The sequence below is a fragment of the Rattus norvegicus genome, chromosome 17 (genome assembly GCF_021556685.1).
Source record: "Rattus norvegicus strain SHRSP/BbbUtx chromosome 17, alternate assembly SHRSP_T2T, whole genome shotgun sequence".
NCBI classification, from domain to species: domain Eukaryota; kingdom Metazoa; phylum Chordata; class Mammalia; order Rodentia; family Muridae; genus Rattus; species Rattus norvegicus.
In genome coordinates, this window is record NC_141550.1 from 28,604,868 (window position 1) to 28,630,159 (window position 25,292).

Sequence of the window (25,292 nt, forward strand, 5' to 3'; positions counted from 1 at the left end):
AAAAGATACTCCAACATATAACACACATGCTCCACTATGTTCATAGCAGCCTTATTTATAATAGTCAGAAGCTGGAAAGAACCCAAATGTCCCTCAACAGAGGAATGGATACAGAAAATGTGATACATTTACACAATGGAATACTACTCAGCTATTAAAAACAATGACTTCATGAAATCTGTAGACAAATGAATGGAACTAGAAAATATCATCCTGAGTGAGATGGGGTGGAGTTGGGGGTTGTCACAGAAGCCTTCCATGTCCATCTATCCCAACTAAACGTCTGCAGTCATGGATACCCTTGCAAAGGTTTCTTCCTTGCTCTTCACAATCAGCTGGAGAACAGTTTGTGGGACTCCACACAGCTTCTGGCTACAGCTCATTCTGGCCCTAGATTCAGTAAGAAAGCAGGCTGCAGGCCATGGGGAGCAAGCCAGTAAACATCACCTCTCCATGGCCTCTGCACCAGCTCCTGCCTCCAGCTTCCTGCCCTATTTGAGCTCCTGTGCTATGACGGACTACAGCAGAGAAGGATAAACGAAATAAAACTCTTCCCCCATGACTTTAGTTTTGGCCATGTTGTTTCATCGTAGCAATAGAAACCCCAACTAAAACTGAAGAAGACAGTTTAGCAACTACTAGTTGCCTGTAGGGAGGCTTCTCTTCATATCCACACTGAGTATCAACTAATGTCATGGTACAGGTGTTTAGGCTAGCTATAGTTAAGATTTCATAGGTGTGTCTCTATGCCATATCGAGATGACACTATCTCATAAAATGTGCTGGTTCTCTGGCTCTCACAATCTTTCTATCCCCTCTTCAGTGTGTTCCCAGAGCCTTAGTGTACAGGTTGTGTTACAATTTACCAGTTGGAGATGGGCACCCCGCAAAGTCTGTATCCCTCTCTGCGGGATGGCTCTTCTTGGAACGGATGCCTCCAAAGAATTCAGCATACCTCAAAAGCCAACAGAGATGGTACGGACATGGCCAAGTTGGTAAAGTGCTTAAGTACCACATACTTAGCATCAAATTTGAGGCCCAGCACCACATAAACTAGGCATGATGACACAAACCTGTAATCCCAGCACTAGAAAGTTTTAAGGCAGGAGAATCAGAAGATCAGGATCATTCTAAGCTACATGGGAATTTCAAGGCCAGCCTGGGACATTAAACAAGCTGTTATAATATAAATATAAATAATATAATTTTAACAACCACCAGCGATGACACAATAATAACAAAATGAACAAAATCAAACTAGAACAACGAAAATATACTTCCAGCACATGCACTCCTTTACCTCACTAAGAAGACACGGTAATGAAGATATTTGGAGTTGTTATATTTCAAAAACAGGATAGACAAGGGAATCAATTGGAAATATGGATTTCCGTATTTGTGTCCATTGTCTGGATGGAGTCCCTAGAGCAGATGTCAGTAGAGCCTGGGGCTCCTTTCCCTCAAGCTATGCATCTGCATGGCTACAACACAAGAAATGAAAACAACTCAAGGCCCTACTTCTATCTTTAGGTCTTCCATACCGGGAATACATCGAGAAAAAGAATGTATGTCCTAGGTGTTCATTTTCAAATACAGCTCATCGTGAATTTAAGGACGCAAAAGTGATTAGAGGCAAGACAAGACGATCCCAGATTAAAGTTAAGATACTTTTTCATGTCTATAAAAAGGGAGGAAAAGATAATATAAAAACAATCTGGTAGACACTCAGTAATGCTACACTGTATTAGAAGCCACTAAAAACAGACATCTCCCTTAACAAAAACACAGTAGGTGTTCACTTGGGTATCTTAAGATCTATTAAACGGGTACTTTTAAAGTGATTTTTAAAAGTCATGAATTTCAAGGATCCCCAAAGCTATCATACCAGTAGTACAGGCCGTAGCCAATATACTATTTCAGGAAAGCATAGGTCACTGTCAATGCCAAAGGACTCAACTCAGGGAAATGGCTGTGGGGGCTTCGCTACCCAGTCCTTAGAGTTCCTGGCTATGCAGTCTGGTTACTGAAGGAAAGGGCTAAGAAAGGAGACTGGAGAAAAATGAACTCAAGATTTGTAGTATATTGTTATCTTGGAGGAAACTGCAATATAGGGAAATTTCCTCATAATCTACAAAATCTACAGTGCCATGTAGTCTATATTTCCATTCTTCATAAGTTGAACTAGCAACGAAGACTTCTTAAAAACAGGATGTGGAACTCCTATGTCCATATTAAGCAGAGTGTGCTTTTTAAAATAATGAAAGATTAAACATGCTAGCTGCTTTTCTTTAACTTATTAGTTTATTTTGGAAGAAAAGTTAATTCAGAAAAGAGATATGCAAACATACTTTCCCTGAACTTGGTAACTGAGATGTCATGCCAGCACAAGGGATTACAGCTAGGAGGCAGCTAGTGCCAGCTGCATTCGTGAACAGTCTAAGCTGATTTACCAAGATTAGGATTTTTATAAATCGACTCAATAATTCATGTCTGAGATGCCCATTAAAGGTATAGGTAGCCCATTAATGCAGGGTTGGGCTGAAAAATGTTGGTATCAGCACAAACTACTGGGATTAATTAGAGAGAATCTCAAGTCAACACAAGATGATAGGTAAATTAATGTAAACAGTATTTAAACAGCTTGTAAACATTGTCAGGGGAAGACTGGTGATACACAACACAACCATTATATACCCCCACATGCCTATTAAGTGTAACTGAGGGAGGTACCAGGAAACACCACAAAGCCAATCTCGCTGCTCTGTGAACATCCTTTGGAGTGCCATGTGGACAACAGGTCCAAGCTCAAAATTCTAAAGAGGGGAGTGTTAAGCCTGCTGCCCTGGGAACTAGAGCTTCAAGAAAGATGGTGGGTAGTGAGGAGGAGGAAGTCCAGGCACAACCAGTCCTTGCTTGCTGGAAACAATCACAGTGGGAGAGATCACCCCCCATTCTTCTATACAAGGACCTGCAGAAGAGTACCACAGCAGCACCTGGGTTAGGCTGCATCTGCAGTCACATATAAGCCATTAAATCTATTTTCCAGTACCCAACTCCAGGGAGTTACATATCAGAGAAAAGGAATGAAGACCATACATTCCAATAAATGGTGCTGAATTGGACCAGCAGCCTTCTATGGACTATGTATGACCCGTATGATAGAGTCACATAGGAAGCAGAACATGTATATTTAAACAGATAAATGTATATTTAAAGTTGTTACCATGTACTGTCGAACAACTTTGCACAAAGGCTGAAAAGCAGTAACATAGGAAAAGCCACATTCCAGTTCTTCAAAAGCATGGCACTTGTGGGGCCCTTTCCCATCTCTGCCAGTCTGATGATTAAAAGGACATGCTTTCACATTCGCTCATAAAATGTTTCACACTTGGATTGAATCTCAGTACTTGTCATTGATTCCCTATATAAGATACTGATTATTTTCTTACTAGTTTGCCCATCTTATCTACTACAAATATTGCCAATGATGGTCATTTCCCTTTTACTCATCATTCTAGTAGTTAACGAGTATTCACTAAAATTTTCATGATATGCATGGTATTTTTGCTAGTGGCTAGCGTGATAACGCACACCGACACCTGCCGAGGACCCTGTTGCCTGAGCTGCAGGAAGTCTGTGCCTGGCTCCTGTCTGAAGTGACTGAATGATCTGACAGACATGTGACATGGAGGCTGTACTCTGTTGAAAGAGATCCCATTCAGGTGAGCACCCAAGTAGGATCTCTGGGTCCCCTGCCAGACCCACTTGGTGCTGATGGCAGAGAGGCAGGGTGCTACAGGCACCAGCTGGACTCAGCACTGGGGAGCAGAGTTAATAGAGCATACCTGGGATGTGGCTGGGACTGGACTGGCTGGAGACTTGACTATGTGCAAAGACAGGGGCTTAGGACGGGTGAGAATAGGTCAGTAGTTCCTTTCACTCTTGACTTTGGAAAAGAAAACCAATTTGAAAAATGGCCACCAGAGCTGCCAGCCAGGAAGATGGTGAGCATCCAAAAGTGATGATGTGTTCCAATCTGGGTAGCAATCCTACATTGTTCTAACACTCTTTTAACTAAAGGCTAAACTTTAAAGGGTGTATTGTCCACAGAGAAAGCCATTTTTGATAAAGGTTTGAATTTTTCAATCTGAAACTCTGAGGTATACAGGATGGACAAGGAGGCAGATGTTTGCCAGTGCTTACTGACCTCCTTCTTGCTGCAGGATGGCATGTCTTTCAACATGACAATCTCAGGAGGAAGGTGACAAAGGAAGTATGTGATCTGTCCTCTATGGAAAGCCATTTTTACTTGCCCTCAAATGCACATCTTCAGGAGAGAGGGCAGCTGGAGGACCAGAGAGCCAAAGAGATTTTCACATTAGAGACAGCAGGAAGCTCCGAACCTAGGCAATTAGCTAATAGCTTTCTACATGGAATAGAAGGAGTCTGAGAGGATAAGCTAAATAAGTGCAGAAAATATTGACCAAGTGCGGAAGAAGTAGATACAACATACATAGTACAAGTCCTTAGCTACTTGACTACTCTTCATCATACACAGGGAACACTTCGTGACCAAGTGCTGTAAGAAAGAGACAAGTACATCTCCATCAGTGCTTGCCGCAGTCCTGCTTCTATTCCTGTCCTCCTCCTACCCATCCAGGAAATGCCATGAAGGCTCCCCAACTAACAGTATGAGAACAGAGAAACACACTAGATTTTAAGTCTCCAGGCACCAGTCAGTTGGCTCAGTGGAATTTAAGCCTGGGATATACAAACAGTAACAGGAGAGAACATGGGAATATGCTCGCCTTGTACATGGCATTCAGGAACAGAGATTCTGTGAAAGCAGAAGAAAACCATTCCACTTTTTATTGCCTTGATGTCTAAGAGACCCTAGCTCACTTGTAACCATAGGATTTACCACTTGGGTGAGAGATGACTCTGGATAAAACTTGGCTGTTATGGCCTGAATCTTTGGGTCAAGCTGAATTCCAAACATCGAACATGTCAGACAGCATTATACAGTGGGGACTTCTAGTAAGTGACTAGTTCACAGGGCAAGTACATCACAAATGGGACCAGTGTCCAGGTGAGAAGCAGAGACCTAACTTGCCTGTTCCAGAATGTGAGGAAACAAACAAAAGGTGTCACCAAAGAGAAATGAGCCCGCACGAGTCAAGTAAACTACTTGCTTTGATCAAGGACGTCCCAAACTCTGAAACAGTGAGAAATGAACTTCTGTATCGTACGCATCTGGAATAAACTGAAAGTGGCTTCCAGGTAAGTGAAGCATACTAGTAATGTGCTTATCTCCTCTATTCAACAAGTCAAGTAAGTATTTCCCCACCAATTGATTAGTTCTACATGCTGAGTTAATACTCAGTAATACTCCAACTTGCATCTTAAATCTTTAAGGACAGGTATTAAATATATGATCTTTCCAGCTATAATGCTATGCAAGAACATGGGGAAGCTTCTCAATAAATATGTCTTGGAAAACCCTTCTTTTATACATTACACATATATCCAATGACTAACCTTTCTAAATTTCAAAATACCAACTACTTAGATAAGTTAACATAACATTCATTTAGAAAGTGCTTAGACAGAGAAGAGAGCTGTTCCAGACAAGCAAGTTAAGTCTAAATGTACAAGCATGAAGGTGTCACCACACACTTATTTTCTAGGTCAGACTTACACGAGGCAGGGCATCAGGAAGCCACTCTACCAACCATCACCCTCCCCAGTAGATCTGGACTAGACTCTTCCTAAAGCAGTAACCCCAGATGCTGTGTGTCTACCTAAACTTACAAGTGGATCCCTAAGGCTAACAAGGTCCTATGCACCAGTGTTCCCACACTCTGCACATGTTTCTCCAACTTCTCAGGGGCAAAACTTGTACCTGAGAACCATGTCCAGCTCCAACGGAAAAGGACTTAGGAAAACTAAGGGAAAGCTAACTCACAAAGAATGCCAAACACAAGCTATTTGTTGCTTCATGCCCCAGAAGATCCAGTGCCCACTTCCAGGACCCATGGATGCTTACTTAGCTTTTCTAACCTATTTTCCTCAAGCAATCAGAATAATCTTCCTGCTTCAAAAACTTGCTGACTAAAATCTTTGACTCCATAAACTGCTCTATAAATAAACTCCCATACCTTAGTATAATGCATAGGAGTCTTTATAAATTCGCTCAAAAATTCCCTTTATTGGAACAGTGAAATTTGGAGAGTTTTTATAATTCCCAGTGTTCCAGGGTATATTCCAAACCAATTAGTTAAGACCCCCAGGGAAGGGAGATAAGCATCTGCACTGTTTTCTTAATTCCCATTAACAAATGTTGAGCAAGCTACTCACTCACCATCACCTCCTTCTCTCGATCTACTCTTTCCAGTCCCACCACAAAACCCACCCACAAGAACGCTTTCCCCCTTTTTTAACACATCCTCATGATTTCTCCTTCTGAAATCCTACTCCTCCATTAAAGATTGTGCAAATCAACTCAACTCCACCAACAAAAGGGTTCTTTAAAAAAAAAAAATTACTGTGCCAGGTGTGGTGACCCATGCCTTTCGGAAGAGCACTTGGGAGGCAGAGGCAGGTGATCTAAGTGAGTTGAAAAGGCCAGCCCGGTCTACAAAGAGTACAAAGAGTACAAAGGACAGCCAGTGCTGCACAGAGAAACCCTGTGGAAAAAGGAGGGAGGGAGGGAGGGAGGAATGGACAGACGGATGGATGGATGGATGGATTATAGGCAACACTAGGTGACCTGAGGGAATTTTAGAAAGAGAACACATGAAGTCCTGAGGAAAATTGGTAGAGGAATGGGTATAGGAGGAGCTGGATGAGAGGAGTTGAGAGGAGCAGTAATCAAAATATTATACTCATGTAGCAAATTCTCAATAAGTTTTGAAAAATAAAAACAGGTCAGAGACATGGCTCAGTGGTTAAGAGCACTGGCTGTTCGTTCAGAGGACTCAGGTTCAATTCCCAGCAACCACATACATAGTAGTTCATTATCATTTGTGACTACAGTTTCAGCAGATCCCCCAACTTTTCTGTCCTCCAAAAACACCAGGCGTGCATGTGATGCACAGACATACATGTAGAGAAAATGCCTATACACATACAAAAATTTAAAATAAATCTAAAACAAAAAGGAAAATAAATGTCTAGCCATGGGAAACCAATAAAGGAATCAACAAGGAAAGCACACATTGAATAAAATGTCATGCAGGTCTGTGGTATAACAACTTTGAGTATCACATGGGAATCAGCTAAAATGATAAAATACAGCCCTATACTCACTTGATCCAGAGAGGGTTTGTGGATAAGTAAAGAACAAAGAATTAAACCAGAAATAATTGAGGAAGTAAAAAGAAAAGCAGATGTGGCTGATAATGGTCCCCTACTGAAAGACCCTGTGGCAGATCCCAACTGAGGACAAGGGACATTCATAACAACAAAAGCAGATGACACTTGAGCATATGGCTATCTACACAGAAGACACTGAGGCTTCTTTTGAGATGTACAAATTATATTCACAATGGTGAGATAGCAATAATTGACACAAATGAGAAAAGAGAAAGATTTATTTGGAACCCACAGTTCGAAAGGGTTTCAGATCACCCTGGTGGGGAAGGTCTGCTAGAGTAGCTTAATTCAAAGTCATAGGAGCACACTGCAAAAGCTGTTGACATCACTGCAGACCAGAAACCCGAGGCCAAATGAAACCTTTAAAGGCCTACTCCATTGACCTGATTCCTAGATAGGCCCCACTCCCTAAAGATTCCAGAGCTTTCCAAAATACTGTTCTCAGGGGAGAACACACACGACATAAGCCTGTCGAGACATTTCAAATTCAAGCCATAACAGGGTGACTAGTACTTTGTTCTTTATAGATCAGCTTGCTTTGTTTCCCACAACATTTCAAATAGTCAGACACATCCATTCTAGGATCCTCAAATCCTACCCACTTGTCACAGCTCTGCACTTTTTACTGCCCATTAGACCAGTGAACACAGGGTGTCCAGGCTGCTCCTCCAATGGCGCCCCTCATACAGGCCCAGGCTCCTGTGGAACAGGTACACATGCAGTTTGGTGAGCAGCTGAAAGGCTAAGCAAGGCAGGTCTGTCGTTTAGCACTGGGTCTCCAGTAGTTACTTTGGTACTTTTTGCACATAGTGGCACAACTAATTTTTATTTGAACCCCAGTTGGACCTCCTGGAATTTATATTTAGAACCATGGCATTGAAAATCTGAAAGACGATTCTTCAGAGAACAAGAGCACAGAAGAGAGGGCAAGAACAGGCAGTTCCACATTTTCCAGTACATCCTGCGAATAACCTTATTTTTCAAAACTGTCCTCAATGAGCACATTCCCCTCAGCGACAGAGACGAGCTACATTCTTGATGTTTTGATAGTCCCCTGATTTTCCTTTTGTCTTACTCTGATATTCTGCACCATTGTTAACATCTTTTCTAGGTTGGCAATATTGTCTCCAAATATCAAACAATAAGGCCTCAGATAATAAAGGCAATTCCCAGTCGACGTCTCACAATTGGCATGAACTTAAAATGAGAATCTATGAAGAAAAAAAAGTCTTCTGAGACACAGAGAGTATCACACAAATATAAGTTACAAGACTTATTATGGACTAACGGTAAGCAAAGCCCAGAGGAAATCCTCATTGAAAATGCTTTGCTTTAATTTCTGGGGATAAATGAATGTATGATGAAGCTGCTGTACTTCTAAATTAAAAGTACATTCAGAAAAACTGAAGCTTTATTCATAATTTGAATTGCTTTTAGACAATGGTCCCAAGTTATTTGCTTTTTTCAAATTACCAACATGTATTGAACACTGTAGGTGTAGAAAGTTCATTAGAAGTCAAGGAGCTTTATGTTCCTAAATTTTGTTTGTAGATGAATGCTTGTATCATAAAACCCAGGAGCATTCGAAGGATTTTATAATGTAAGGAAAACTAGATGAGCTAAATTACAACGCCAACCACATGTACAATGAGTAAATCCACACAGGACCACAAAGGATGTGTCACAAGAAATGAGAAGTGCAAAACCAAAGCAGGCTCAGGAACTAATGCTGCCTCAGTTGTAACAAGGTCACACCAAACAGGAACTGCTCCCTCCCATCCTTCCAAACTGTTCTGACCCACACTCTATGCTCATGATTAAAAACAGGTACACACAACTTCCTTAGCTAATTAAACCAAGGTTGAAAACTGAGCAATTCACTTAGAATAGTTTCATATATGCCAAACTCAAGATAATGAATACAGCTGATGTCTCAACGGCAGAACAGCTATAAGGATCATGTGGTAAATTTCTGATAAAATAACATTTGAGTGTTTATGTCCCAATGCACAAAGAGAAAAGAAAGAGCCCTGTAATCTCACACCCAGGCTGATCTGTCAGGAGAAGCTAAGGGTCAGTAACAGAGCACATGCCTGACAAGCACAAGGTCCTAGGTTTGTGTCCACCATAAACAAACAGACCTTGTCAGTCCGTGTCCCCTTCTTCCCCTACCCCCCTATACACACACACACACAATTCAAGCCATATCACTCCTTCTCCATTTTTGTCATTTCTTAACATTTTCGTCAAACAGTTTCCTGTGACCTATCTTGGCAGAGTGGAAGGCCATCTAGTAAATCTATTGGTAAAACATTCCTTTTGTTTCATGACCCTTCCTGCTTTTGATTTCAAAACAGCCTGCCTTGGACACCAGTCTGCTGGACACCCAGGCCCTCCTCACTCCCAATCTAGCCAATATGTGGCCAGGGTGCTGAGTGTGGCCAGGACACTGTCTGCGCAAACCTCCCTAAATAAAGACACAGGACAACAGGAAAGGACTGGTGGAGAAACCATGTCCAGCTCCTCACAGAAAAGAGTCCTAGCAAAGAAAAATTTCCACTCACTCATTCCACATGGGTTTACTGAGCCTAACACTTCTACACATTCAGAATACAATGGTGAATTTCATTTAAACATTGAAAAAGAAAAAACCCCTCTGTCTGCGCACCTCATGTTCAGATAAAAGGTAGACTTCCCAAACTCTCTTGAGTTGTAGGAAACTTTCCACTGCCGACGTCTCACTGGCCAATGTCTTACTGCACATCTGTCCACTAGTTATCCAGGAACCTACACATTTAAAATTTTCATAAAACTATAAATGTAACCTACTTGATAGCTTTTTCACTATTAATTTTTATGAATTATTAACATTGTTACTAGCAGCTCTTTCACTGTTGCTTCACTTGGCATTCATCATGAATACAGCCTTCCTATTAAATGTGCTTATCTTCGGAATTTCAATTCTACAACGAAATGCACACAATTCATGGGGGTGAGGGGCCATGGAAAGAAAGGAGGAAAAAACAATCACAGCAAAACCAACATTGGAGCTGAGCTTTCAATCACCAGAGATATCAAGAAGCCTAACATTAATGTTCCCTTCACAACCTTACATAGCTTCTCTGGACATGTGGGTCACAAAGAGGGTTTTATTAGGATCATGATCATAGAAAATACACACTCAAATAATCAGTCATATTCATCACAGTACATATGCCCTTTAAAACAAAAACACTGCTTTACAAACACAGAAATAACACGAACTTAACTTTGTATGAAACTAAATTTTGATCCTGAACCATCTCTTTGAACTCAGTACAAATCTCTAGGCGTGTGGGACCCTGGACACCAGCAGAGTCCACTAAAGGTGTCATCCCAAACACACTTCTGCTCCATGGTAAGTGAACAGTGTGGTCTGCAGGTAAGCTCAGCATGTATCTGCAGAGGATGCTGTCTGTGGGAGGCACAAGTTACTCAGGGCTCCCCAAGTTCTCCCCATAAGGGAGAATAGAAAAGATGCTAATCTAGAGATCAGGAGTTCCTTTTGGAGTTCCAGTCAACCTCCACCTTTGTGGCCCCAGAAAAGACACTAATCCCACTGGGCTGCAGGCTACAGAAGAAGACAGTCCTACCAGAAGTTTTGGAAGACTGCCTAACAGGAGGAAGGGCTCAGTTAAGGCATTTTGGTGAGGGCTAATTTTCACTACAGATTTGACTGGACTTAAAATAGCCATAAAAAACAAACTTCTGAGTGTGTCTATGTGCTGTTTCCAGAAAAGTTCAATGGAGACGAGGCATTCCCCTGGGGAAGTGGATGGAGACTCGTGTGCTGGAACCTGAATGAAAAAGGAAGACATGGATTGAGCACCTGAGTGCATCTCTGTTTCCTGACGGAATAAGATGAGATCAAGGCCTTACACTCCTGCAGTCACATCTTTCTCACTATGACAAACTGTAGCCCTTTAAACTATAAACCAAAATAAACCCTTCCTTCCTCCCTCCTTTCCTTCGATCCTTCCTTCCTCCCTTCCTTCCTTGGTGCTGCCCATGGCAGGTATCTTAGTTACTGTGCTGCTGTGATGAAACAACATGTCCAGAACCACTTACAAAAGGAAGTGTTTAGCTGAGGGCTTGCTACCAGTTTCAGGTTAGTCCACGAACATCATGGTGAGGGGCACAACAACAGGCACAGAGGCATAGCACTGGGACAGTAGCCAACAGCTCACATCTGATCCACAAGTTACAGGAAAAGACAGAGAGACTGGGCCTGGCATAGGCTTTTGAGTTAGCCTACCCTGAACACACATTTCCTCCAACATGAACACACCTCCTAATCCTTCCCAAACAGTTCCAATAACTAGGGATAAAGCCCTCATATATATGAGCCTATGGGGGCTATTCTCATTCAAGACACCATGGCAAGTATCTAGTCCAGAAATGAGAAAAGGTTCTAACATACCTGCCCTAAATTCTGCTGTGGTGAAGTGTGCTGGAGGCTTCCCACCTAAGCATGAGAGCTATGGGATCCGTTGCTTTACCTCAGAGCTTTGTGTCATCAGGATCAGGGGGATAAAATACTCATTTCCCTCATTCATCCATCCAAGAGACATAAAGTCACTATATACACAACACACACAAAAATGCACTAGGCATTCTAAGAGACAGGCATAAAATTCATGATTTAAAAGATAATAGTCCCTACCTTATGGCATATGTCTATGATTCAAAGATAATAAATTGAAGAAAATTGAATTGACAAAAGATTATAACAAACTGTGATTCATCCACAGAACAGTGAAACAGCGTCCCAGAGTCTTTACCTCGTGGGATAAAGTAGTATGTGTAGCCCAGGTTAGGCATTCTCCTGAACACAAGACCAGGTGTTTCAACCCCTCCCCCATCTGAACCAAATCCCTCTGACTTTTACTTGCAAGTTATGAAGTAGTTCCAAAAGTCAAATTCCAATAGGAACCCAGTGTTCATAGCTGAATATACTTGCTAAGTCACCTATGTTGCCTTTAAAAAGTTATTGCATTTATTTACTTATCGAAGGGGAAGCACTGGAATGATGAGGGATGAGTATGCAGGTCAGTTGGTCCTCCCCTTCCACCATGGAGATCAGGAATCCAGGCAAGGTTATCAAACTTCAACCACTATTACCAACTGAGCCATCATTCCAGTCCACCCACTGGGCCATTTCATCAGTGCTGTGCGGACTTCTTTAAATGTCCAAATCCCCAAAGAGCAGGAAACATCTATAACTTGCTCTTTCCCACATCAGGTGTACTGTCCTACCAGCCCTGAACAGGACAGCTCACTGCTAATGAGATGATGGTATATTCCCACTGACCAGCATCCCAGCTGGACTTCAGCCAATATTCAGAAATACTAGTAAGTTACACACACACACACACACACACACACACACACACACACACACACAGGCTCTCCTGCTGGGAGAGGCTGCAATCCTAACTAACCCTGTGGCCATCTGAGAAACAGATGCCTTTGTGCTAGCCTTATAAATGGTTGTGAGCTTTAGGAAGCAATCTGGCAGCATGTGTCAGAAGCCATAAAAATGTCCCTTCTCTCACCTCATGCTCCAATTTGCTTTCTATTGCTATAACAAACACTGTGACCAAAAATAACATGGGAAGGAAAGGGTTTATTTGACTTAGCCATCCCAACCACAATCAATCTCTGGGGAATGTCAGCTCACACAGAGGCAAAGGTGTGGGAACAATGCCTACTGCTTTGTTCATGCTTTCCCAGCATGCTTTCTTGTTCTTCTTCTTTCCTTAAGGATTTATTGGTTTTGACTGCATGTATGTCTATGTGAAGGTACCAGATCCCCTGGAAGTGAAGATATAGGCAGTTGTGAACTACCATGTGAGTGCTAAGAATTGAACCCTCGTCCTCTGGAAGAGCAGCCAGAGTGCTTGCCCACTGAGCCAGCTCTCCAGTCCCCTCAGCATGCTTTCTTATACAACCCAGGACCATCTCTCCAGGGGTGGGAACACCTATAGAGGATCCTCCCAGATGACAAAAAACAAAAAACAAACCAAAAAAACTAAGAAGAACACCACCCTATAACACTGTTTCTAAGACTCTCTGGCACAAGAAGCTGAAAGTTAATCAATAATTAAAATCTGGAATATACATGTCAACAAGAGATTTAAGAAATTAGTAGTGTAGCAGAACAACAGGATTTTATGCAGCCATAAAGATGACACTGTGGATAAACCAATAAAGGAAAGTGCAGGTTCAAAACAACAGACTCAGCTAGGAAAATGTCACAGGAAAAAGATTAAACTGGAAATGGTTGTTTCAGAGTAGTGGATGTGGATGTTTCTTCCTATTGCCTAAGCTTTTTATAAAATTGTTGCGATATTTCTAGAATTAAAAAACAATCTCACACAATTAAAGAACATGCTTCCCTCTGAGAGAGCCATGGCCACAGCATTAGCAGCTAGCTTACTCAGGAGGAAGGTGGCCACTGTCATCTCAGCACACACAGGGCCTCTAGGACTGGGATACGGAGCCTGAGGAGGCACACAGGGCCTGGGGAAAGCAGGCACATCCGCATGAAAGAGACAGGTCACATGATGGAGGTGGGTATAACGGCCAGTCCCACAGAATTTAGGAGCAGAGGTTGGCACACAGGGCCTGACAGTTAAGATATATATAGCAGTTCCATGGAGAGCCACCTTCAGATGTTGTACATATGTATAGCAGGCCCAGAAAAAAGCCCACCAACAACAAAAGCCACCACCTTCTCTCTGCTCACCCCAGAATTACCTTTGACCTGAGCACCCACAGGCGGAGAATTCCCCTGACACAGGCCATGTGCTTTCCATTGTTATCCATCAAAAGAGCACATACTTCATCCTGGGACCACTGATGCAGACTCAGCCTTGTACCCAAAACTGGAGTCAACTCTACTGGGAGGATCTTAGGAACCAATGTGCATCTCTTTGGTACTGCACACACACGTATGCTTTTATCCCTGGGTCCATACCTAAATTCTTACCTCGTCTACACCTTAACTTCCTGAGTTCTTGCCCAGGGAGGTGCAAAGCAAACATACCTGACTTAACATTCAAGTTAGGCTGATCTCATGTGACCTTGAGAAAAGCTTAGCCTCTTTGAGTCTACATTAGTTCCCACTGCAGAAGCTGAACTAGAGCCCCAGGATTAATATGAAGCTTGTCTGGAATCAATGAGGCAATCTCAGGCCCTGGCACTTATTAATGAATGCTGAAGGTTAGCTACGTGTACCCTTTCTTAAGCCTCGACAGCTGGCACCTCTTCCTCAGGCATATCACCTGAATGCAGAGCACAGCCTGACTGTGGGACAAAGATATCCCCACACCCTAGACTATACCTGAACTCAGCTTGCCTTCTGGAAGCACTCTTGTTCCTGCACTGTGAAACTCTCCACTTAGCTATCTGCAATCATCCAATGTTTATGAACAATCCTCTTGGGACACAAGCCATGCACAGTCAGTCATTGTTTTAACTAAACTAGAGTACTTAAACCACAGTTACCAAGATTAGCACATGTCCTTCCATACGTTGAGTGAACTGAAACTCTGTGACTTCAGAACAGTTCAGGTTCTCCACAGAACAACCTGTGATTACCATGCAGTCCACAGCAGACCAGCATCTGCAACACCCATTCAGTGCAGAAACAGAGCCTTCCTCCAAGCATAATTTGCAGACATAGTCACCTGGACTTCTTGTTCAGCAACACAGGTATGGGTGGAGTCTGAGTCTGCTCTTGAGGTCCCACAAGGAGGAACCAGACTGAAAGGTGTCAAACAAGAACCACTTCAGAATGTGCAAATACTGTTCAGAGTCTGCAAGTGACAAGGGAAATGGGGTGTTACTGATATCTGGGACAAAGCCTGGAAAAAGCAGCACTAGAAAACCCTCAGAGGGCAAGAGACACATCAAAATCCAGCTGAATACCTGTGGTGTGCAGGTCATCTCTGGACACTACTTTCTGCTTTTGTGGGTCTGACAACTAAACTGGAATAATATTTGTTAGTTACAAATAACGAAACTACTTCACACTGGTTACTCCTGCTTCCCTGTCCTGGCATAACCTGGACATCCTTATACCTCAAAGTCCAAAACTCTCCAAATATAAAATCTTTTTGTGCCAACATGACACTACAAGTAAGAGGTACCACAGCTGACTTCTTGACAGTCAGCAGTCAAAATGCAAGCTGACTGAAGAGAGTGAACAGACAACGTTCAGCCTGTGCTTACAGGTACACCTGAGACCCAGTACATTCGAATGTCAACTGGGTTTCATGTCCAAGTTATTTCACTATTTGTATATAAAATATTCAAAACAGAAAGCCCAAAATAATGCAGTTCCATCAGGAAAGGGACTGAGGCCAGGTAACATCCACACATGCTACCCTGTGAACCCAGAGAGGTCAGAACTGCCTCCTATAGCAATGATGCTGTCTTTCAAAATTCCAGGAGTTGCCAAGGTGAACATGACATCTCATGCTTAAGGATAAAACTTACCTGGATGAAGCAGAAATCATTTAAGTTGGAGGCCAAGATGGTCTCCACAGAAAGTTCCAGACCAGCCAGGTCTGTAAAACTATGTCTCAGTAGCAAGGAGGAAGGGAAAGAAGGATGAAGGGGCAGGGGGAAGTGGAAGGAAGACCAGAAAGAGGAGGCAGGGAAGACCCCAGAGCTAGAACTGGCTAAAGGAAGAGCGAGCAGAACATCTCCAGGAAAAACAGCTCGTTTTAAAGAGTGGTTGTTGTTGCCTTACTGTCATTTTTATTTCCAATTTCTGGAATACATTTTAAAAATAACTAACCAGCCAATATGGTGGTCAACGATCTAAGATGCAGGGAAAATAACTATTTGGAGCCAGAAAAGTCAGGCTAACTGCTCCAGGAGATGCTTGGAGGCCCCAGGAGCAAAACCTCATTTTCTAAGACTTCGGAGGCAACCAGGTGCCACAGGCTGTTGTCTAAGTTGCCTACCTCCGGTCCATCAGTGCCTCTGTCTCACTCCCACCTCTACAAACACCTGTCACCACAGAAATTAACTGAGGGAAGAAATCTGCATAAAGGTTAGAAGAACCATTTCCCATGTCACCACACTGTTAAGAGATTACCGAAGTGGGAATGTCATGCCAAACACAGTGTGCTCCTCTCAGAAAAGACCAAGCAGAATCACAGACAAATGTCACGGGCCAAAGGTGAGTGAGAACCTTCACATCAGTCTGAATCAGCAGACATAAACAGATATAAAGAGGCCTACAATTCCAAGAGTGTATAGTATACAGACTTATATGTGCATATATATGCACACAAACATCCAGTTCAAGGAATCTATGTCCATGATTTCAAATAGATGTGGGTCAAAAATAATTAAGGCCAAAATTAGTCCCATACTTGTACTAAACACATACAACCAACTCTTGTCATTTCCTGACAACACAGTGTAACAGTTTTCTGAACAGAACGTATAGTGTATTAGGAGCCATGAAGTCATCTAGACATACATGAGCATACTCAGAAGGACATGCACTAGTGACATACAAGTAGTACCCTGCTGCACAAAAGAGAAGGGCATCTGTGCACTTTTGTATCTGCAGTGGCTCCCCAGCATGTATGACAGCTCTAACTACATCCGTACATTCCGTACATGGAGTGGGTACGGAAGTCCTTGACCTCAGCTACTCAACTCAGTGACTTTTAGCCATCAGTCAGACCTTTAAGACACACACAGCAGTATGGCCACAACCAGTCATGCATTTTTGTTGCTGCAACTATATACAATGCTCTCACAGAAAATAGGACACAAAGTAGGGCTGCCATTTTCAAATATTATGCCTATCATGCGTCCATTTAATTTTCAGTTTTTGAGCTAGTCTCTACATATGGCGCAGGGTGGCACTGAAATCACCATCTTTCTCCTCTGCAGGAGTGTGCCACCATGCCCTTCTTAAAACATTCGTTAAAAAAAATTAAAATAAGAACACACACATACTCAAATCTCATCCCCAAACTGAAGAAATTTCTAAGTAACCTTAAAAATCACAGTTCAATGCAGCCACTATCCTGAGAGAAGAAATACAAGGGACACAGCTTCTTCCCTTCTGTCCTCCAAATGCCCTAAGACTACACTGACTCTGTGATCCACTCACAAACAAACCCAGGTCTTCTGCATTAGTACATACATGGGTGTTTCCAAACACAAGGAGAAGGAGCTGAACAGTGTGCTCCGAGGACATAAACTTTTAAATGAGAAGCCTTCTGGAACTATCAGAGATAACCTTAAAAAGGCAACAGTCGGGCTGGAGAGATGGCTCAGCGGTTAAGAGCACCCGACTACTCTTCCAGAGGTCCTGAGTTCAATTCCCAGCAACCACATGGTGGCTCACAACCATCTGTAAAGAGATTTGATGCCCTCTTCTGGTGTATCTGAAGACAGCTACAGTGTACTCATATATAATAAAAAGGCAACAGTCTTCAGTTCACACAATTTAGTAGCCACCGGTGATAGTTATTCTTGGTTGTCACCTTGGCTACATCTGGAATTAACTAAGTGCAAACGGCTAGGCACACCTATAGGGGACTTTTTTTTTTCTTAACTAAATCATTAAGTGGGAAGACCCACTTCTAATCCAGATCTTTGAGGTAGGAGGATATACCTTTAATCCACCTATTTTGAGGTGGGAAAATCACCTGTAATGTGGGCTGGCAGTTTATACAAAGGACATGGAAAAGGAAGCTTGTTCTGTCTTTGCCTGCTTGCCTTAGCTCTCACTTGCAAATCAATTCCTTTGCTGGCATTAAAGCCCACTTCTCCAGAATTCCTGTGTACACTGAAGACCAGCTGAAACATCTAGTCTCATGTACTCAACTACTACTGCATTCTTGGGCCTTCCATTGGTAGACGACCATTGTTGGACAAGCTGGACCACAGTCTGAATGTCATCCTAATATTTACATATATTTATATGTGTATATGTATATATGTATAATTTTCTATATATTTACAGAGTCAGTACATACATTTTGTTCCTCTAGGGAGCCCTGATTAATACATCACCAAACCCAGAAGGTGACCTACATCTTGCACTGAAATCTAGAGAGGCAAATCTCTACCTGTCCTCTGTACTCTGGAGTGCACAGCTCTACAGAGTAAACTAAATCTCCTGCTATAGCAACCAGCACTAAAGCAAAACCAGGAGAGTAATTTTCTGCCACAAATCAAGATATAAGATTCCCTTCTTATATAAGGAATATACCCCAGCAATCCCAGCTAATGAGATTTTTGTGACTCATCATAGTAAAGCATTTAGGTAAGAGCTAAAGAACAGCATTCTAGAAGGAGTTAGGGAGAATATACCCAAGTCCCATACCTTCACCTGTAGTGTGGCACCAGTTGGAGTGGGGATGGGCCCATAGTATCCTTTTGTTTCTGTTTATACTGGGATTGCATAGAGCTTCCTGCATGACAAGAAGCACTCTATCTCTGAGCAGTAGTTCAGCGGGATGTGAGCCAAGGGTACTGGGCCAGGATGTCTTTCTCTCCTCTCAACCCTTCAAGAGACGCTGAGGACAGAGCACCCCCTGGATCTCTGCTTACAAGGCAGCTATAATGAGGCCAGCTCCAGAAGACCCTCTTGTATCCTTGCTAGTAGCAATGTGAGATGCTGGAGACCCTGTGGCATGAAGGCACCCCTTGTCATGGCTCCATTTGTGAAAGCCATATAGCCAGCCCCTTGTGTCCCCTTCAGGGATAACCAAGTTTCTTAGCAAAATGTGTGCAGGAGAATGAATGTCCCTATGTTTTCTCTGTGGATAAAAGCTGTAAGTTCGCTTTATCTTGTATAAAAGAAGCCCACAGTGTTTGCCACGGCTCCCCTCAGGCTTCCCCAGCTCAAATCAGCTTTACACACTTTGCTTGGTTTTCTTTCAAAGCAAACTTCTGACAGAAAGGGATAGAATGGAGCTATATTTTAAAATTCAATAGAACCAATGCATATTTATTCAAAATGTTTAAAGAAAAAATTTACTCAAGAAAGTCAAAAGGAAAACCAAACAGTGCTGACATTTTTAAGATAATATTTTAAATAAAAGAAACACTTTAAAATATAAACTCAGAAAGTCAGGGTAAAGGCATATAATGGCATTTAAAGATTACTATATTTTAAATAATATTTTCACTTAAAAGGGGGAAGGCTAACCAGTAGCTCCCAGAACTAACTCTGAAGCAGACTTTGAATCCATTGCTGCTTAGTCTCTGTGCCTCAGACACGTGTGTGTCATGGGACATCGTTTGGCATCTGATGGTTGAGTGCAAACTCCAATCCACACATACGAACTGACTCCATCTGTGTGACACACACTTAGCTTCTCTCTGCTTCTTCCTTCCTCATTCTCACAGGGAAGGCAATCAGACCTACCTCCGAGGTGGGGCCTGGAAGCCTGTGCACTTGCTTGTGAGAATGCAGAGTCAGGCGGCCTTCACAGGAAACAGTACCCTGAAAAGAAAGACAAAATTATCCTATGGTTCAACAGTTCCTACTGCAATGTACGACGACTAAAAGCAGGGACATGATGGGATACCAGGAGCACAATGTTATGCTTATATCATCCACATGAGCCAAATAAGATGTGCTGTAGCCTAGAAAGGGAAACTGCCCATATGGCTACACACAGATGACCTTGAAAATATTACGCCAAGTGAAGTGACCCCTCATGAAAAGACAAAGGCTGCATAATTCCACTTAGCGAAGGTACTGACATTAGATATATTCACAGAGATAGAAAGCAGAACAGCGGCTTCCACAGGTCAGATGGGGAAGGAATAGAGTGTCAATGTTTAATGGATGCAAAGGTTCAGTTTAGAATGACTGAGATGGATGGTTGTGACAGAGGCACAACACTGCGATGTAAGTAATACTAACATACTGCATGCTAAAAATGGCAATGTTTGTGTCTCATGTGCTTTGCCATGACAAAAACATTTCAATATTCAAAATAGAGTCATATGTCAGGATCAACACACATGTGCATGACCTGCAGGGCTTTCAGAAAGGCCTGACTGGGGTGATGAGGGATGAAGAATGACAAGTAAGAAAAGCCAGGGCCATGCAGGCCATACGCTGTAATGGAGAGGCACCAGCAGCAAGGAAAGTCAGCTAGTTTCAGTCTAAGGATGCAGTCTCAGGTTGCAATTATCTGAGAGGATTAGGCTGTAGTTGGTTCTTTCAGCACAAGGGTGCATCATCATCCATACTCAGACCTCTAGAAGATCTTGCCATTTCCCCGTGCCTAACCTGGGGAAGGTCTTACCATTGCCTGGGACTGAGTCATTAGGGGTCTTGACATGGCTGTACTCACATAACAATACACATCTCCTTAGGATTTCATCCACTCCCCACACATCTAAGTTCTCATGTATGGCTAGCACACAGTAGAGACTCTCATGACCAGCTCCCTTCTTACTCACCTGTCTCCTTGCCATCCTTACTGAGAGGCTGCTATTCACAAACTGTGACCTCTATGTCTGAGCTCTCCTTCTAAGAGGAGCCCCTTCCAGCACTGGCCCTCTCTGTCAGGAAATATCCTTCCATCTAAACATCCAGTGGCATGCAGTGCAGTCAAAGCAGCCTCATTTCTCCACACTATAAAGCTAAAATGACACCAGAGAACACACTGATTGTCATACGTCATTGCTAGATTGCTCATCTCGAAAACGGCCTCACAGGCTAAGGCTATCACACAGAGCTGACGGGAGGAAGGGGGAAAAAGCTCCTGGCTCTTATATGCGTCTACTTGACAGCCAGCCAGAGACTATGTTACATCTATGGGGGATGCGTGGACCTCCCTGGGAAGGCAAAATAGAATAGACTTTGAGGATGGATTAGGGACTGTCGTAGGGACAATAGGAATTTGGGGGGGGGGGGGTGGGATATACTGGAAGAGTGGAAAAAAAGGAAAAAGAAATATTTTAGTGGGGTTGGGGATTTAGCTCAGTGGTAGAGCGCTTGCCTAGGAAGCGCAAGGCCCTGGGTTCGGTCCCCAGCTCCAAAAAAAAAAAGAACCAAAAAAAAAAAAAGAAATATTTTAGTAAAAATGAAAATAGAGCTCAACCCGCCCAGCCTCCAGGTAACGAGTGACACACTGCATTTTTTACCCTGCATGCCCTACAAATCTAAATTCTAAAACAAAGTAAATTCTAAAAACCTGACCAACACTCAACTGAAGTAATTCCCACTCGACAGTAGTTAGCATCATCTCTGATTGCCTCTCCTTTCTGAGGGTCTTTATGCCATCTTCATGCCTCCTCTTATTCCATGTAAACTGAAATAATTTCAATGTTTTCCTTACCAAGGTCTTTGTGTGGATGTAACATACATGCAAGTGCATAAAGGTCAAATCTTCCCTGAATTAGGTCCCAAGATGTATGTGTTCTTCACATATGACTTCCTCAGACCGCTGTAGGCTTAGATTTTTCAAAACCTATTTTAATAGGGGTCTTTAATGCTTCAACCTCCCTTCTAGCCCACCTAACAGAGGTAGGGGAAAAGAAAGGTTAACAGGAAACAGAGGTTGTAGACCTGCTTAGGAATTCCTCTTTGGCGCTACTCCAATCTTTGTTGTCAGTGTGAGGTCCAAGTTGAACCTCTTCCAGGACCCCTTGAATGAGACTCACGAAGGCAGTGATCAATGTAATAGCAAGAGGAGTTTAATTCCGACATGTTGGGGTCCTCCCACTTCAAGGGGAGATGACTCTAAGCAGATTTTAACAGGGCATTATATACCCTGCAAACAACTGGGGCAGAATCTGCACAATGGTAACTAGGCAGGGTACTGTGCACATCTGGTAGAGTGAAACAACTTTTACATTGGACCCAGTGTGCCATTCAAGACTTCCCCAAGGGGGTGTTCGGTTGGAAGCCACAAGTAGCTTTGTGTGACAGTTTGGCATGTAGCTGTTCCAGGAACTAAACCAGCTTTTGTCTTCCTGGGAAGGAGGGGTCCTTGTGCTGGGAGGTTTGTGGTGGGGATTTTCCCACTGGCCCTAGATTGGCCCCAACGCTGGCTCTTTCAGTCAGTAGTCCAGTCCACTATCAAAACACCAAACATGAATCAGCAGTAGCAGTCCAGTCTGATCTGTACAAACCCGTGAAACCAGAAGGAAGGCATCAGAACACCAGGAGAAGTTCTTTGGAGTCTCTACAAAGTCATGACAAGAGAAGATCAGCAATGCTGAGCAAAGTGAATCAATGCAAGAGCTTCATCAGTGAAGTCTAGCAAAGTAGAACAAGATGAACCCATACAAGAGCCTCATCACACTGTCTATAGGGTTATATTTATATTTTTTCTAATCATATCTGCTTCAGCAAAACATCACATGACATAACTGAGTCTCCAAAGAAATTTCCACTTCAGACCATCATCCCACACACCCTCCCTCCTCCTCTCTGCCCAGTGAGAGCTATAACTCTCCAGCCTACAGACTTACTTCCTTCCCCCACCACTTCCTCCCAAGCAAAGGATCACAAATCCAAGGCCTGATCACAAATCAAACAACCTGGAAATATAAAGACAAATGAATGGCTAACCTCAAGTACTAGAATGAGTACCAATCTCTAAATTAAAGATAAAAACACATTCATCTAGTAGTCGCATATGTTTATAAACCTAATGAAAAATATGTGCCGAATATACCTGAATTGTATCTTTGGTCATTCATGGGTGGGTGGGTGTGTGTGTGTGTGTGTGTGTGTGTGTGTGTGTGTGTAGAACATAAAACTTCCTTTTTGATGATCCAAGAAGTTTTAATTGTTAATGAGATTCATTCCGTGTAGTACTTCTCACCTGTGGCAAACCTAGCACATCTAATTTGTTTTAAAAGGAATTTTAATCACCCAATCAATCAAAGCCTTGACCTTCAGCCTTCAGTCACTTCACTATGGTCAATCAGCACTGCAAATTCATGCTGTAACACTTCTGTTGGCCTCAAGCTCCAAAATGTCCATGACAAGAATATAATTTGAGCAAGCCCTCTAATAGATGAAAAAATGGTGCACACAGTTTTGAAATTGGCTTTTGCCAAGATATTACATCACCACTAAGTAATAACTTTTCCTCCATTGGGAAGTTTAAAGACTTTGAAACAATTTAAGTCTATACACACTGAAATTTAAAAAATAAAAATAAAAATAATTTCTAAAAGAAATAACCTATTTGGGGGTTTAAATCATTTCTCTTCTACATGTAGGAGTCAGGATCCTCCCCACAGTCAACCCAGCCTCCATGCATGCACTCATGGGTGCCCATTCTTTCTGCATCACCCTCTGTCAGTAGAGAAGGAAGCTTGCATCTTGCTTTGGCCAAGGCATCATGGCTCAGTCACTTCAGCATACACACAGAGCCACATTTCTCCCAATAAGACCAAAAGCAACTCTCTTACAAACCCTACCCAGTGGTGGCTCCTGTTCTTTTCAGGGATTTATCTCTTTCTTTCCCAAGGAACAGACTTAAGTATCTAAAAAAGCTTCTTAAACATGTTCTACTCACAACACTTTGCACCAGAAAAATTTTACACTGCCGTGGATATATAGTATATAAAACAGATACATAAATCAAATATGTACTGGTAATAACTCATTATAAATATATTTTAGAATATTTCTTAGTATATTCCTAATTAGACTGTTTATTATATGAAGTAAATTTGTTTATTTTTACATAAAGAATTCAAATCTGGCTTGAAAGTATAACCCTCTAGGACACAGATGAGATTATCTTCGATGTTTTTGGAGCTGATTGGTATGTTGATTTTATAAGTATCAACACTATGCAAGAGAACCACTTCACACAAATGTGCAGCAAACAGTGGCAGGAAGCATATTTAAGACCACATCAGAAATTGCTGAGATTGTATCCTAACAACAGGCCAAAATCTATGGAGTGATGTTTTCCAGAATTTAAGTCTGCAAAACAAACAATTTTCAAAATGATACATCCTAAGACAATACATATCAAAGAAAAACCAATTAAATCATGCTGAAGAATAAAAGTAGAAAATATTATTTGTTTGAATAGTGAAAGTATTTGATTTCTATGAACAAAGAAAAATTTGAATGCACAGTTTATGAGCAACAACCACCAGCACTGCAACGTGAAACTTCCTGAATCAGAACCCAGGCCTTTCAGGAAGATTTAAAGTCCTCAGTGTACAGTGTGCACAGGACAGGACAATGTGCCTGTGCTGTGTGCTCAGAACAAAGACAGCAGTGAGGTCACCTGACACAGCTCAGATGAGTATGGCAAGAATACTAGGGGTTCAGAACAGGTTGGACTTTGAGTTAATTTTTGGTTGCTGAAGATTCAGAAACTGCCGCTGTAGCCAAAGCCTGCAGAACTCCCACCTGCAGTTACACGACCCCATAAGGCAATGCAGTTTCAGACACTGACAGCTGTAACATGCTTCTCCAATTGCTCACCCAGCTGTCTGTCAGCCCGGGGAGCACTTGACTCCACTACACTGTTCTGGGAGTGATTTCCACCAATGCTGCCAGGAGCCAATGTGTTCAACACAGTAGCCACAACTGTGTTTACCAGATGTTCCTTCTTCAAAACAGGGCCTTCTCTGGGTGTTTAAGGGTCTCTCATTCTGCCTTTCTCCCACCTCTCTAAATATTTCAACTTAGTCTCCTTCAAAGACTCTTGTCCTTCAATCGTCCCTCTCAGAGTTCCATCACTGGCTGTTATAGTCTCTGCTTTTTATCTTTTTGTGGTGTTTTGGTGTAGGTTGACGTCTTTATGTAGGATGGCAGGTACAAAACAAAATGAGGCCTGTCATTGGTCAAGAAAGAAGGATGGGAGGGAGAAAAGTTCTAGAAAGAGGAGAAGGAG

The 25,292-nt window shown here is 42.4% G+C and overlaps 1 protein-coding gene across 49 annotated transcripts in view; it reads right to left on the reverse strand.

Annotated features, from left to right (window-relative positions):
* Fars2 (phenylalanyl-tRNA synthetase 2, mitochondrial) overlaps window positions 1-25,292 on the reverse strand; it is a 434,171-nt gene that overhangs the window by 375,737 nt on the left and 33,142 nt on the right. For 32 of the 49 annotated variants that reach the window (XM_087590573.1, XM_087590567.1, XM_087590559.1 and 29 more), the window contains 1 exon segment: window positions 19,826-19,903. The gene's annotated coding sequence lies outside the window, so the exon portion shown is untranslated. 49 annotated transcript variants of the gene reach the window in all.